Here is a 14398-nt window from a genome sequence, read left to right as displayed (position 1 = left end):
TAGTTAAGAATATTAAATGAGAACTTTGGAAAGCCCCTGGCACATAATGAAGGTGAGTTTGCTTGCCTCTTCTGTTTTGAACACGAAAGTCTAAAGATACATTTGTTAAAAACAGGATGGAAATAAAGAGCAAGTCGGACAGAAGGAATAACTAGAAAAAAAGGTGATGGGATATTCTCAAATGAGTTTGAAAGGGGTGAAGGTGGAGCCAGTGCAGCAATGAGGGCGGCTGCCAGAACAGAGGTAGGAGGATGAGTAATAGGCCCAGGGAAGCATGAAGGAAGAGGCATTGAAGAGGCAATTGTGCAGAGGAAGCTAAACATACACATATATTTCAAACCATGGCAATTCATTTGGGAAAGTGAAATTGAAGCAGCATCCATACAAAATATTAAGGCTGGAGTGACCCATGCGAGAAAGGGAGGTCTGATCAGGATACACACTTGAGTTCCAAGTCAGAGTGACCTCTGTACGTGGGGAGAATTAGGAGCAAGCTGAGAACAAAACTTCATAACAGGCCTGAAGATACAGGGCTTGGCAGTCAGTTGACTGAAAGGCAAGCGGCCTTCAGGTGGGCTCCTGTGGAGCTGCTGAAATGAATTGGATTTATGATGCTGGATAATCCTAAGTAAATATATTCATAATTGCTCTGAATATGAGGATTACAGCATGGCTTCTAGTTTGTCTTCTAAAAAATGAGAAATTATCTTGATCGTTGCTGCTGTTGCATTTTACCTATCAGAATCCCGTGATAGGCTGTCGTCATAGTTTTGGAGTTCAAAAGGGGAGTGCAAACCTTGTTGAACCTCTACTTCCATCCTACAGTCATAAAGCCTGAAGTAGAGCAGATCTAAAAAGCGCCATGGCTTACAGGGTCTGCATCCTAGAGGATGAACAGTATGTGCAATGGCAGTAGCCACCTGGAGGGAAGAGAGTGTTCCTTTAGGGAATTCCTGGTGGGATGGTGCATGCTCTAATCATGTGCTTTTAATAGAAGACCCTCTGAGAAGATAGCTGACCTACACAAACAGCCTATCACTTGCACACAGTAGAGGCAGCTAGGATCCCCACTCTCCACTCTGGGTTTCAGAGCCCAGTGAAAACATCAGAACTTTTGCACTTATGCAGTGATAGCTTCCAAATGAAGCCCAGGTCTCATGTTAAAGGGTGGCTTATGAAACCCCGGGGGAGGTAGATAACAGGAAAGAAAAACAGTAAGGTTTCAGTGAAGGAAGACAAATATGTGCTAATAGGAGAAGGTGAGAAAGGCTAATGAGATATCTAATTCAAAGAACGACCTCATCCAAGCCCTAAGATGTGTGCCTGAACCTGCACTTTAGGGCTACAAATAGAAAGGAAGGGAGCCACTGGTACCAAATATTCTGTGAGGCTTTGGGGCACAGGCAGTACTTGGCCCCCATCTCAGCATGTCGAGAAACAGAGGCAGCAAGAGAAGCAGCCGCAAACTCTGCCCAGATCCCAGGGTGGCACCAGCATCCAGGAGACCTCAGAGGTCCCTGCCTAGCTCTAGCCTTAGGAAGAGGCCTAGGGGCATATATTGGACACTTGCATTTGCCACCAAGTTGATCTAAGTTGGAAAGAAAAACATGATGAGTGCTTTAAGGAGGTTGGGACTTGTTTTTGAGTTACCACTGAGTGCTTCAAAAATTACTGGGGAGACGAAGAGTGGATTTTACAGAGGTCTCAAAGTCCCCAAATAATAATTAGAGGCAAGTTTCAGTGAACAATTTTTGTGCATTTTTAAAAATTTGCTTTTTCTGCTTTGCTTTTAAGCTATAAGTTCTTTTAAAACGCCAGTGTATGTGGCACCAATGACATCAGAATGCTTGAAATATTTTTCTACTGATCAAAATTCTTATTCAAAAGAAACTTTAATCCTCATGCAAAGTACTTGGGGCTTTGCTTGCTGCCAACGAACAGACATGTGCACACTTCTCATAGAAGAACCTCAAAAACAAAGTTCCATTTTCCTCTTTGGCCTAGACAATAGCTCTAAGCGATTTTAGAAGAGCAGGACTATTGTTTTTGTTAACCAAGATTTGTAAGGACAGTCAGAATTTCACCTCATTAAAAAAATTGTAAAAGATGAAAGATATAATTTAGTTCTTTTGGGTGGTATGAGGTGAGTGGAGAACAGTGTTAGTGGCTATGAGGGTTGAGCCTCTGGAGTCAAAAGATTTTCCTACTTAAATATTCTGAGCCTCAGTTTCCTTATCTGGGAAATGGGAATAGTAACATTACTCAGCCTTGTAAAGTTATTGTGAACAATTAAGTGAAATTGTATATTTAAAGTGCTGACATGGGGCTTGACACAAGTAAGTGGTGCGTTAAGTATTAACTGTCATGGCATAATTCCAAAGCCTTTGGAACTGTCCTTCATTAAAGCTGTGCAGAAATTGACGAACTCTTTGGCCTGTGGTGATCAAATGTATAGTCAGTTCACTCACTGCCCCTCAAGTTAGTGATTTCCATGCTAAACATGCCTACGGTTCTTAAACATAGTCTACTCCATATCCGTCCATCTTCTCTAGTTTTTGGGTTTAGTGTCAATCTTCTGTGGTCCCCTTGGAAATTGCTCTGATTGAGATAAAGGGAAATAATGTATAGGAAAGCATGGAGATCTGGTTCGGTTCTTTTGCTTCTATAAGTGGCAACAGCAGATTGCTTAAAGAAATTCCCTCTTCTTTGGTGGGGTCCTGTCCCTTCAGGGAACTGTGGGGACACCGGCTTGTTTTCTCTTACTCTCCTAACTTTGCATCTATGTTCACGAGAGGTGTTAGTCTATAGTTTTCTTTTCTTTGAATGTCATTGTCTCACTTTAGAATCAGAATAATGCTGACCATGTTAAGTACATGGCGAAGTGTTCCTTTAGATATTACCTTAATGACATCCCACAAATTTTGGTATGTTGTATTTTCATTTATGTTCAGTTAAAAATATTTGCTAATTTTCCTAGAAGTTTCCTCTTTGGATCATGGATAATTTAGAAGTGTGCTGTTTCATTTCCAAAGGTTTGGAATTTTCTGTTGTCTTGCTGATATTGGTATCTAGTCTAGTTATATTAGGATCTGAGAGCACACTCTGTGTGAGTCCAGTTCTTTTAAAGTTGTTAAGGTTCATTTTAAAGTCAAGGATGGGGTCTATCTTGGTGAATGTTCCTTGTGCTCTTGAGAAGAATGTGCATTTTGCTGTTATGGAGTGAAGTGTTCTGTAAGTGTCAATTATGTCCAGGTTTTTGATGATGGTGTTCAGTTTTTCTATATTATTGCTGATTTTTCCCGTAGTTCTATTTGTTACTGAACTAAGAGTGTCTAAATATGCAATGATAATTGTAGATTTGTCTATTGCTCCTTTAAGTTTTGTTAGTTTTTCTTTTTGTATTGTGAAGCTCTGTTGTTAGGTGTATACCCATTTGGGATTATCATGTCTTCTTGCAGCATTGAACTTTTTATGATTCTGAAATGTCTCTCTTGATCCTGTTGATTTTCTTTGCTCTGAAAGTTGTTTTGTCTGATATTAATATCTGCACTCCAGTTTTCTTCTTGTTTGTGTTCTTCTATTCATTCTATTCAATGAGTTTTCTGCTGTCGTATTTTTTATGTCCTTTTAAAATTTAAATTTTATTGTCATTAAATTGCCATTTTGTAATTCTTTATAGCATATTTTTTGTTGAGTTGTTTTTAGCTTTCTATTGATTTTAATTGTGTTCATGATTGTTTGTTGGAGTATCTCTAATAACAATAATAAATAAATAATTGCTTTCAAGTCCTTTTTTTTTTTTTTAAGAGATGGGCCTCGCTCTGTCGTCCAGGCTGTAGTACACTGGTGTAATCACAGGACACTGCAGCCTTGAACTCCTGGGCTCAAGTGATCCTCCCACCTCAGCCTCCTGAGCAGCTGGATCACAGATGTGCACCACCATGCTCAGCTAATTTTTACATTTTTTGTAGAGATAGGGTCTTGTCATGTTGCCCAGGCCTCAAACTCCTGGGCTTAAGTGATCCTCCTGCCTTGGCCTCCCAAAGTGCTGGGATTACAGGTGTAAGCTACCACATCTGGCTGCTTTCAAGCCTTTATTAGATAATTCTAAATCTTTGTTACCTTAATATTGGTATATGTTGATTTTCCTTTTGATATTTTCCCAGATCTTTAGATGTCATGTAATTTTGGTTTGTATTTTAGGCATTTTAAATATTATGAGATCTGGGAGCCTTTTAAAAACATTATGAATATGTGGATATTTTTGTTTTAGGAGGCGATTGACCAGGTCTGAGTTCAGGCTGCAAGTTCTAACCCACCTTCTATGACCTGCAATTCCAATGTCAGCTAGACTTTGAGATTATGTCCATGTATTCTGTGTGTACACCAATCATTGTTCTCTCTGGGACCCCAGGTTAACTCCACTTTTAAAGTTTTCTCTATACTGATTATGATCAGATTCATGTATGTGCAACTTAGGGGTGAGCCCAGGTGTTTATAAGCAAATTTCTCGGATTGCTTTGCTGAGCTTCTCCATGTCTGGTACTTTTTTATTTTCTAGGGCTCCTCTATTTGGTCCTACAGCCAGAAAGCTGGGGCTTTATTTAACCTACACTCTCACAAACTTTTGCAATTGCATCCACATCTGGGGTCAAGTGGTGAAAGGACAGAGACAGAGGCGAAAAATAGCCACTGGAGTTCTCTGATTGGAGGGGAAAATTTCCTCTCTTAGAGATTTGGTTCAAACCATCTTCTGTGGTGGCTTCTGCCACTGTACCCACAGGATTGCTTCGAGGCTGTGGTATAAGAGATCATATGGCAGAATAAAAGCTAATTGGTATCTGCATTCTCTGGGCATACGAGTTTCTTTTTTCTACTCTGTGTGCTAGTATTAGAGGGCCACTCCTAGATTTCTTTTTTTATCTAAGTGCCCAGTTCCAGGTTTCATGCTACATTTTTGTATTCAGATCAGGGAGAAATGGTGCCAGATTGATAGCAGCTTAAATTCTATGCTTCTTCCATGACCTGAGTGATCTTATTAACTTCTCAGAGTTCTTATATAGTTGTTCCAACTTGATAATTTCCATGCTGAACACACCTGCATTGTTGAACATTCCTTGCCTTCTGTCCAGCTCTTATATTTGCATTTAGCTGGAAAGACAAAGTGGAACAGGCATACTCCATTTTACCCAGCACCAGAGCACACAATTATCTCTTAGAGCAATTAAAAAATAAGTAAAAAAGCCAAATTTTATATTTACTCTTTTTTTTTTTTTTTTTTTTTTTTTTTTTGAGATGGAGTCTCGCTCTGATGCCTAGGCTGGAGTGCAATGGCACGATCTCAGCTCACTGCAACTTCCACCTCCTGGGTTTAAGTAATTCTCCAGCCTCAGCCTCCTGAGTAGCTGGGACTACAGGCATAAGCCACCAGACCTGGCTAATTTTTGTGTTTTTAGTAGAGATGGGGTTTCACCATGTTGGCCAGGCTGGTCTTGAACTCCTGACCTCAGGTGATCCACCCACCTTGGCCTCCCAAAGTGCTGGGATTACAGGCATGAGCCACCACGCTTTCAGTGCTCTTTAATTTTTGTGTAGGCACAAGTTTATGTCAGATAATATATTTCTCCTGCATAACTTTAACATTTCATTTAGTGCAATTCTATAGAAAATGACTTTCAGTTTTTGTTAGTCTAAAAAATTCTTTATTTTGTCTGCAGTTTTGAAATAAATTTTTATTCTTTTTCTTTGTTTTTCAGTTTGGGTAATTTCTATTTACCTATATTCAAGTTCATTGATTGTTTTCCTCAGCTGTGCTGAGTCTCCTAATGAGCCCATTGAAGGTAGTCTGTATCTGTGTTACTGTGTTTTATTTCTAGTATATATTTTTTCAGTCATATTGAGGTATAATTGACAAATAAAAATTCTATAAACTTAAGGTATACAATGTGATGTTTTGATATACATGTAGACATTGCAAAATGATTATCATAATTAAGTTAATTAACATATCCATCCTGTCACATAGTTATGAGTGGGTAGTGAGAACACTTAAGGTCTATTCTCTTAGCAGATTTCAAGTACATAATACGGTATTATTAACTATAACCATCATGCTGCATATCAGATCTCCAGAACATGTTCATTTAGTGTAACTAAAGCTTTGTACCCTTTGACCTACATCACCCCATTTTCCCCACCTCAGTTCCTGGCAATCACCCTACACTCTGCTTCTATGAGTTCAGCTTTTTAGATTCTACATAAAAGTGACATCACACAGTATTTTCATTCTGTGCCTGGCTTATTTAGTATAATGTCCTCCAGGTTCATCTATATTGTCACAAATGGTAGGATTTCCTTTTAAGGCTGAATAATATTCCATTATATGTATGTGTATATACATACACATAAATACACACCTATATATGTGGCTTATCTATGTATCTCTCTATATATGTTCCCTTTTCTTTACCCATCCATTTATTGATAGATACTTAGGTTGATACCATATCTTGGCTATTGTGAATTATGCTGCAATGAACATGGTAGTGCAGGTATCTCTCTGAGATGATGATTTCATTTTCTTTGGATGTATACCCAAAAGTGAAAGTAGAATTGCTGGACTATATGGTAGTTCTATTTTTAATTTTTTGAGGAACCTCCATACTGTTTTCTATAACAGCTATACCAATTTACACTCCCATCAACAGTTTATGAGAGTTCTCCTTTCTCTACATCTTCTCCAACACTTGTTGTCTTTGTCTTTCTAGTAATAACCAGTCTAACAGGTATGAGGTGATATTTCATTGTGATTTTCATGTTCATTTCCCTGTTGATTAGTAATGTTGAATATTTTTATATAACTTGGCTATTGGTATGTTTTCTTTTCAGAAATGTCTATTCAGGTCCTTTGCCAATTTTTACATCAAGTTTTTGTTTTTTGCTACTCAGTTGTATGTAATTTGGGGTATTAGCCACTTATACATGGTTTGCAGATATTTTCTCCTTTATGTAGATTGCCTTTCATTTCATTGATTGTTTCCTTTGCTGAAGCTTTTTCGTTTGATACAGTCTTATTTGTCTATTTTTGCTTTTGTTGCCTGTGCTTTTGGTGCCATATCCAAAAGTCATTGCCCAGACAAACGTCAAGAAGCATTTTTCATATGTTTTCTTCTGTCAGTTTTATAGTTTCAGGTTTACGTTTAAGCGTTTAACCCATTTTGTGTTTATTTTTTTATATGATGTAAGATAATGGTTTAATTTCATTATTCTGCAGGTGGATATTTAGTTTTTCCAAAACCATTTATTGAAGAGACAAATTAAAGTTGAGGAGAAATGAAGATCTCCATATTCTTGTTTTGTGGGTGTACTTAAGTGACTGAAATTCTAGGAACAGCTGCCTTTAATGACAGCAAGATGTAAGACAAGTCTTTATTAAAGAGAAAGAAATTTATAAGGTTCTCGATCATGGTCCCCCTAAATCTTCACAACTCCCCAAACCTTCCCACCCTCCCCTTAAGCTAAAGTTACTCTGCTGATATATAAGATGTAATCTTAATTTGTGGCTACTGGCAAATTATAGGCACTCCTTCCAAGAAGCTTTGATCTTCTGCACATTAAAAAAAAATCCCAACCACATGCTGTATAATTCATATACCCAATTTTGCATTCTAGATAGAATTTCATTATTACTCTAAAACTCCATCTGCACAGTGGCCACTTCCTCCCAGACTTAATTCAAGATGTAATCTTTCTGCTGTTTTCTTAATAAAAGCCTTAGAGTCAATTATTATGAGTGATCGGCCTATGAACTATTATATACAACACAGTGATTGCATTTTTTTGAGCACTGAAAGTACTTAAAATAAAACTTCTTACTTCCAACTTTTGCACTCCTCCAAAATGAAGGGCTAAAATACTTAGATTTTGTAACTGGGGGAAAAAAAATCTATCTTCCCAAGCTGAGGCTTTTCATAGCAGCTTTTGCCAGGAGAAGAGATTTTATGTCTGTTACAAACCCTTGAAAATAAGGGCTTATTCTAGAAATATTGGAAGACCGTTAAAACATAGAAGTGCTAGCCAGTGCCATTTTAATTCACAACCAACTTTTACTTCATAGCTTATATTGAAGCATTAATTCATGCTCATTTTGGTCCTCTAAAAAATATTCTTTGGGGCCGGGCATGGTGGCTCACACCTGTAATTCCAGCACTTTGGGAGGCCGAGGGGTGTGGATCACGAGGTTAAGAGATCCAGACCATCCTGGCTAACATGGTGAAGCCCCATCTCTACTAAAAATACAAAAATTAGCTGGGTTTGGTGGCATGTGCCTGTAATCCCAGCTACTCAGGAGGCTGAGACACAAGAAGCGCTTGAACCCAGGAGGCAGAGGTTGCAGTGAGCCGAGATCGCGCCACTGCACTCCAGCCTGACGACAGAGCGAGACTCTATCACAAAACAAAACAAAACAAAACAAAACAAAACAAAACAAAACAAACTCTTTGGAAACTATTATCATTCCTGTAGACACATACTCTAGTTACATAATCTCTTCCTGTAAAAATAAAAATATAATCATGATTATCTGTATTTCTTTGCTAAATTCAACTATCAATATACATTTATTAATCTGATCACTTTTCCAGGTAACTCATGACCTTATAGTATTCTATCCAGGGTCGATTTTCACCATAGAAGTAGGAGCAAGTCTTATAAGTAAGAACAATCTTGAAGGAAATATTTTAATCTAGTCTTTAATATGTTCATTACAAATGAGAACTAAAAACTAGAATTTACTTTCAAAACTAAGGCAAAGGTAAACTTCCAAAGCTAAGTGAAGGTAAACCACTATAAAGCTTATTTCTGTCATGGACATTATGAACCTACTCAGTGATTTCCAATCAAGACATAAAAATTAGTCCAAGGGACTCCAAGGGAGAAAATAAAGCCATTTCTGGTTTGCTCCTTTCCAATTCATCAGATAATACCTATCATATGCCCAGAGGTCGTGGAGCACTCCCCTAGACACTATTCATAGTAATAGCTCTTTCTAGAACACTAAACTCCTTCAAACATCTGCGGACTGCCCCAACCAGATTTAAACTACCAGTGAAATATAAACTACTCGTCATGTATTCTAAATGCATACAAAGCACTACCATTTTAAAAATTAACTGGAAAGCAGGGAAACCTAAAAAAAGATACATTCTGCTACCACACTCTCATAAATGTTATATTTGTGTGTGTGTGTGTGTGTGTGTGTATATATATATATATATATATATATATAAAAGAGAAATCATAGATAATCAAGATTTAAATAAGGTGGTAAAAACCAGGAAATGAAGATTTTACCAAAACAACTACAATAACCGTCCCAAACTACAACTATGAACAGATTCACTAATACGGTCATTTGCTTGGGTTCCGACAAAACCACATCATTAAGGACGTCAGAACTCAAAGCTTCCTGCAGACTTGGCATCATCTCCTCTCCTTCTGCATTCATTCCATCTCCTTCCGCTGTTCCAAGGCCCACATTTGTCCCAGGAATGGCTTCCAGGTAGTCTGGGAAATGGTCCTGCTGTTAAGGCAGGGTGCTTTGGTTGATAGTATCACCTGTATCCATCTCATCCACGCTGTTCAGGAAGTCATCTGCGGTGTGAGGGACACTAGCTGTCCATGCTTAGTCCACTGTCTGTACTCTCATCTCGAGAGTGATAGGTGCCACTGTTAAGGAAAGGATCTGAGCTATTGACTGTCCTTGTTCTCAATTCCTGAGACATCCCGGGAGAAGACACTGGATTTTGAGTCCCATCGTCCTGCTCCAGTGTTGGTAACTGGCTACGCAGTGCTAACTCCTGCCGAAGCAGTTCTTGCTGTTTCAGCCACAGCCTCTCCTTCATTTGCAGTTGCTGCGGTCGCATCTGTCGCTGCTGGTTGGAGTTGCTGCCACCATGACGCCTCCTTGTGGGCTCTGGGGAACCAGGGGTGGTGGCTGTTTTCACTGGAGCACTCTGATTCTCTGGTTCCTGCCAAAACGAGGGTCAAGCCTTGGGTCTAGCCAAGAGGCGGTCTTGTTCTTATGGTTTATACATTAAATTCCTCCATCCTGAGTCATGGCTTGTTCCCATCCATCAGGAAGAGGACCTGAGGCCGAGTTCATCATATTCTGCTGCACTGGTGGATTGGCTATAATGTTCATCTGAGAGAGCATGGTCTTCCTGGGGTCCTGCTGTGTTTGTTTCCTCTTTTTTTTCCTACTATTTTTGTTAGTCTACTGTTTTTTTTTAACTTTATTATTATTATACTTTAAGTTTTAGGGTACATGTGCACAATGTGCAGGTTTGTTACATATGTATACATGTGCCATGTTGGTGTGCTGCACCCATTAACTTGTCATTTAGTATTAGGTATACCTCCTAATGCTATCTCTCCCCACTCCCCCAACCCCACAACAGTCCCCAGAGTGTGATGTTCCCCTTCCTGTGTCCATGTGTTCTCATTGTTCAATTCCCACCTATGAGTGAGAACATGCGGTGTTTGGTTTTTTGTCCTTGTGATAGTTTGCTGAGAATGATGGTTTCCAGTTTCATCCATATCCCTACAAAGGACATGAACTCATCATTTTTTATGGCTGCATAGTATTCCATGGTGTATATGTGCCACATTTTCTTAATCTAGTCTATCATTGTTGGACATTTGGGTTGGTTCCAAGTCTTTGCTGTTGTGAATAGTGCTGCAATAAACATACATGTGCATGTGTCTTTATAGCAGCATGATTTATAATCCTTTGAGTATATACCCAGTAATGGGATGGCTGGGTCAAATGGTATTTCTAGTTCTAGATCCCTGAGGAATCACCACACCGACTTCCACAATGGTTGAACTAGTTTACAGTCCCACCAACAGTGTAAAAGTATTCCTATTTCTCCACATCCTCTCTAGCACCTGTTGTTTCCTGACTTTTTAATGATGGCCATTCTAACTGGTGTGAGATGGTATCTCACTGTGGTTTTGATTTGCATTTCTCTGATGGCCAGTGATGATGAGCATTTTTTCATGTGTTTTTTTAGCTGCATAAATGTCTTCATCACCAAGTCAATCCTAAGCCAAAAGAACAAAGCTGGAGGCATCATGCTACCTGACTTCAAACTATACTACAAGGCTACAGTAACCAAAACAGCATGGTACTGGTACCAAAACAGAGACATAGATCAATGGAACAGAACAGAGCCCTTGGAAATAATGCCACGTATCTACAACCATCTGATCTTTGACAAACCTGACAAAAACAAGCAATGGGGAAAGGATTCCCTATTTAATAAATGGTGCTGGGAAAACTGGCTAGCCATATGTAGAAAGCTGAAACTGGATCTCTTCCTTACACCTTATACAAAAATTAATTCAAGATGGATTAAAGACTTAACATGTTAGACCTAAAACCATAAAAACCCTCGAAGAAAACCTAGGCAATACCATTCACGATATAGGCATGGGCAAGGACTTCATGTCTAAAACACCAAAAGCAATGGCAACAAAAGCCAAAATTGACAAATGGGATCTAATTAAAGAGCTTCTGCACAGCAAAAGCAACTACCATCAGAGTGAACAGGCAACCTACAAAATGGGAGAAAATTTTTGCAACCTACTCATCTGACAAAGGGCTAATATCCAGAATCTACAATGAACTCAAACAAATTTACAAAAAAAAAAAAAACCAAACAACCCCATCAAAAAGTGGGCGAAGGATATGAACAGACACTTCTCAAAAGAAGACATTTATGCTGTGTTGTTTTCTGATCGATGTGATTTAAGAAGTATCTCTGACCAGAACATGTCTTTGCCATCTCCCAAGCTGCTGGTAGAGGTACATCATCAGGTATCTCAGAAGAAGACTGTTGAAAATGCTGAGCTGTGGGTGTAGCTGCTGGGCCAGAGACTACTCCAGTGGGGGTCAGTGTCCCAGGAGAAACAGCTTCCAACTGCAGAGAAGCTGGAGAGGAATGAGCTCGAACATGCTATGGAGTCAGGGCTCCTGCGGTGCCTGCCTCAGTACTGGCCTGTTGGGAGTGGGACTTGGGCTAGGGGTGGCTTGAAGAAGGAGTCGGGCAGCTTCCGGAGCCTCATGGGCACAGTCTGGTGCACGTTGGCCGTCTTGGGGTTCATGATGGCATTGAAGAGCGCCTCCAGGTTCATCTCCCAGTCCCCGCGGACATGCAGGATCTGATGCCCAGTGGGGGGTGCCTGTGGAGCCGCCTGGGTCGCTGTGGGTGCTGGCTGCCCTGGTCCAGACTGCGGGCCCTGCCCCTGGGGGTGCTGTGCCGGTGGCTGCCCTTGGCCCTGGGGGGCCAGTTGAGGCGGTGGCTGCTGCCCGGGATCCATAGCTTCTGCCACCCCCGACTCACACCCCCTGACCAGGCGAGCGAGGGCTCCACCCGGATGCCCAGCCAGCATCATTCACCACCACTAAGGGCCAATGCTTTCTATCAGACTGGACAACAGCATCATCAAATCTGTGTCTAATCAGACGTTTGGCATCAAAAATCGTGTTTGTGGGGTTCACTGCAACTTTATTCTTTGTGGCATCACCAATCAGTCGTTCAGTGTCTGTAAAGGCGACATAGCTTGGAGTGGTTCAGTTTCCTGATCATTGGCAATTACTCCTACTTTTCCAAGCTGGAAAACACCCACACAAAAGTAGGTGGTGCCAAGATCAATACCAGCTGCAGGTCCCTCAGACATGGTTGCTGGTGTCTAGGCCTGGCTCTGACTACGAAGAAAGACACAGAAACCCCAAGAGTTGCAGGTGAGTTCAATGAGACCCAATTTTTATTTATTTATTTATTTTTGAGACAGGGTCTCCCTCTGTTGCCTGTCACCCAGGCTGGAATGGAGTGGTGCAATCTCAGCTCACTGCAACTTCCACCTCTGGGTTCAAGCACTTCTCCTGCCTCAGTCTCCTGAGTAGCTGTGACCACAGGCACGTGACCACAGGCACGTGCCACCATGTCTGGCTAATTTTTTTGTATTTTTTAGTAGAGACACGGTTTCACCATGTTTCCCAGGCTGGTCTTGAACTCCTGGCCTCAAGTGATCTGCCCACCTCGCCCTCCCAAATTGCTGGGATTACAGGCATGAACCACCGCATCCGGCTTGTATTTATTTTTTAAATCCATTTTCCTGATCTCTGCCTTTTGAATGCAGTGTTTAGTTAATTTTTATTCACATAATTACTGATAATTAGTTGAAATTCCCTATTTGTTCATGCATACCTTCTGTTTTTTTTTCCCTAAAGCCTTTACAATATCAATAATAGTATTTTAAATTCCTTGTCTGATAGTTTTAACATGTGGATCCCATTATAATCTGGTTCTATTGATATATTTTTTGGTTGAAAAAGGGCTTTTTTTAAGCAAGCAGATTTAACAACTGTAAACATACATCCACCCAACAATGGAGCACCCACATAAATAAAGAAAATATTATTAGAGCTAAAGAGAGAGATGGACCTTAATACAATAATAGCTGGGAACTTCAACATCCCACTTTTAGCATTGGACAGATCATACAGACAGACTGTCAATAAAGAAACATCGGACTTAATCTGCACTAGAGACCAAATGGATCCAATGGATATTTACAGAACATTTCATACAATGGCTACAGAATATACATTCTTCTGAGCACATGGATCATTCTCAAGGATAGTTCATATATTAGGCCACAAAACAGGCCTCAAAACATTGAAAAAATGGAAATAATATCAGGCATCTTCTCTGACCATAAGGGAATAAAACTAGAAATTAATAACAAGAGGAATTTTGGAAACTATACAAACACATGGAAATTAAACAATATGCTCCTGAATGACTACTGAGTCAATAAAGAGATTAAGAATAAAATTGAAAAATTTCATGAAATAAATTATAATGGAAACACAACATATCAAAACCTATGGGATTCAGCAAAAGCAGTACGAAGAGGGTAGTTTATAGTTTTAAGTGCCTAAATCAAAAAAGAAGAAAAACTTCAAATAAACAACCTAATGATACATCTTAAGGAACTGGAAAAGCAAGAGCAAACAAAACCTAAAGTTAGTAGAAACAAAGAAATAATAGAGATCAGATCAGAAATGAATGAAATTGAAACAAAAAAATACAAAAGATCAACAAAACAAAGTAATTTTTTGAAAAGATAAACAAAAATGGACAAATCTTTAGCCAGACTAACAAAGAAAAAATGAGAGGAGACCTAAATAAATAAAACTAGAGATGAAGAAAAGAGACATCACAATGGATGATGCAGAAATTCAAAGGGTCATTAGAGTCTACTATGAGCAAGTGTATGATAATAAATTGGAAAATCTAGAAGGCATACATAAATTCATAGATACATACAG

General features: G+C 39.5%; 1 pseudogene; it reads right to left on the bottom strand.

Annotated features, from left to right (window-relative positions):
• Positions 1-455: 455 nt before the first annotated feature.
• LOC129462389 (transcriptional coactivator YAP1-like) lies at positions 456-12775 on the bottom strand (annotated as a pseudogene).
• Positions 12776-14398: the final 1623 nt, after the last annotated feature.

The sequence above is a fragment of the Symphalangus syndactylus genome, chromosome 2 (genome assembly GCF_028878055.3).
Source record: "Symphalangus syndactylus isolate Jambi chromosome 2, NHGRI_mSymSyn1-v2.1_pri, whole genome shotgun sequence".
Classification (NCBI taxonomy): Eukaryota; Metazoa; Chordata; class Mammalia; order Primates; family Hylobatidae; genus Symphalangus; species Symphalangus syndactylus.
The sequence above is the reverse complement of the archived record's forward strand: the minus strand, read 5'-3'. Positions and strand labels throughout refer to the sequence as shown.